The following is a 2,747-nucleotide window of genomic DNA, read 5'->3' as shown; positions in this document are numbered from 1 at the left end:
AACTCCATTTTCAGAGGAAACAATCCTCTCTTAAAAAGGTAGACTTGAAATAACCGCAATTCTTATTGTCAACATAAGTGCCAAAGGTGTAGAATCACCTAAAGGCATATGGTCCCCAGATCCTTCTTGACATTAAATAGAAAATTGACCACATCATGGTTATAAGCTATCAATGTAGCATTTTATGCATATCCAGAGATAATAAGCACATTTTGTTCTTGGACTGAAGAGCTCACTCTTGTAGAGGAATAAAAATATCCCTTCATTATGAAACACCTTTTAAACTCTGGGAAAATTTAGAATTAAATACAGAATCTAAGGTGTCAGTCACAATTATTGAATTAAAACTTTTTTGAAAAGTTTAAGGAAATACTAGTTTAATTAGTGTTTCATGTCCTGAGCAAAATAAAATGTCCATATTTATAAAGTTAAGAACATGGCTAAACTAATCGAGGCTAAGTGTCTCATTATGTAACCTGAATGGGATGTCTCCTTGAACAAGATGGAGTAGATGGATTGTGTACAAAAGATAAGAGCCGCTGCCTTCCTAACCTTATAGATTTGTAAGTATGTGACAGGATCATAGATAAGAAAATGATTTAAATATTATAAATTTATATGAACAGGTCAGTATGATTTGATTCTCCTTCTTGATTTCCTCAAAAGTATAATAAATACTTCTCTGAGGGTATCTTGGCATACCACTGATAGAAGCTTATAGGGGAAAAAATTAAGATGAAAAAAATCAGGTTTACCCACAACTTTTTAATGGTGCTACCTAACTCCTTGATATCACTCACAAGTTTTACACCTCTATTCTTTTCTCAAAACTCTTTAGAGAGAATACATCATTAGTTAAACAAATGCAAAGCAATACTGTAAAAGATACAAAGTTTCTCTTTGATATCATTGTTTTGTTCATTTTTCCTTTGTTTAGGCACACAAATCTCAATGAACACTCACTTTTACTATTTCTGGTACCCAATACTGCCTAATTTCCCCCATTTTTCTTGGTCCTAGTAAGCCAATATAGAATTGGAGGTAGATAGGGAGGGAGGTAAATAAATAATAGAGAGATAGATAGATATCAGTTTCATATTGCAACTGAAGGGAGGGCAGTCATCAGTTTTTCTAAATTGTTTTTTTTTTTAAATACATTTTAAATATTGCAGACCAAATATACTATGAATTATGTTTGAATTGTTTTGAGCAGGTTCTTTTAAAAGGCAAAATCGTTTTTCTAATTGAAATTTTAACTTAGAAATCTGGGATCTTACAGTAGTGCTTTGGAGGAAGAGGTTTAAGATTAGAGGAGGCACAGTGTTTATGATATGTGGATATGCACTTCTATTGTCTCTTACACCAACAGTGGTATGTTATTCATAAGGAGTAGGAGAAAGAAGTAGTAAGAGTGCACAGACACACACATATACACACACACAAAGGGTCTGTAAACTTACATGAATATATTTTCACACTAATTTCTCACTGAAATTTAACATTAATTTATGCTATAAATGAAGATAACAAACTACCATAGTACTAGCAGTTCCTGATAATTTCTATTCAGTGGAGGTCAGAGGTGTGTTTTTTAATTTTTTAAATGTTTATTGATTTGAGAGAGAGAGGAAGAGAGAAAGGGAGAGAGAGAAAGATCGATGTGAAAGAGAAATATTAATTGGTTGCCCTGACCAGGGATGGAACCTGCACCCTAGGTACCAGTATGTGTCCTAACTGGGAATCGAACCCCTGACCTTTTGTTATAAGGGATGAAGCTCAAACAAACTGAGCCACTCTGGCCAAGGCAAGGTCAGAGAGATTTTTATATCACATTATAGTTGTTTCATATATCCCATAACATTATTTACACACACTAATAATCAATTTTTGCTAGATCTCATTTAATGTGCTAACAAAAAAGTAACCAAATCATTTTACTAAAGGTTAAAGTATACTTCAATATATTTTCTTTTCATTGTAATCCTATATATAGTTGACCCTTGAACAACACAAGAATTAAGAGCAATAGCCCCTAAAAAGCTGAAAATCACATATAAATTTTGACTTCTCCAAAACTTGACTACTTAACCTATTGGTACCAAAAGCCTTACCAAAACACAGTTAGTGAACACATATTTTGCATGTTGTATGTATTATATACTATATTCTTACAATAGTGTAAGCCAGATAAAAGAAAATGTTAAGAAAATCATAAGATAAAATATATTTACAGTATTTAAAAATTCACATATAAGTGGACCTGCACAGGCCAAACGCTTGTTCGAGGATCAACTGGATTTTACATTATAAATAAATTTAGAACATTTTTCTGAAATGGAGCCCATGGCTTTATCCCATTGTAAAAAGGGAGCCTATGACAAGCAAAAAAAGTTTAATGTCTTCTATAAAGATGCCTTTTAAAGACATTTTTGGCCATTTTCTATGGTTGATAGGCCTCATTTTCTTGATGATCAATAACAATTATATAGAGAAAGAAGTAAAGGATTTTGCAGAAAAACAGATTTTTTAAAGAGTGCTAGCTTTCATTGGTATAGTAAAAGTTCAACTTCTTTAATTCAAGTACTCTTCTTTTGGGTAGAAGTGAGTTGGTGTTGTCCTGATTTTATGATTTTCTTTTGTTTCTGCAGTATAATTAATGTCTTCATCTTTTATTTGCTTATTTTAACAGGTCCAACTGGCACCCCTTCTTTTCCAGTCACTGCCTTTCTCTCCCTAACAGATGTAGT

This window comes from Furipterus horrens, unplaced genomic scaffold (genome assembly GCF_987537825.1).
Source record: "Furipterus horrens unplaced genomic scaffold, mFurHor1.1.pri manual_scaffold_6, whole genome shotgun sequence".
NCBI classification, from domain to species: Eukaryota; Metazoa; Chordata; class Mammalia; order Chiroptera; family Furipteridae; genus Furipterus; species Furipterus horrens.
This window is presented reverse-complemented; position numbering follows the sequence as displayed.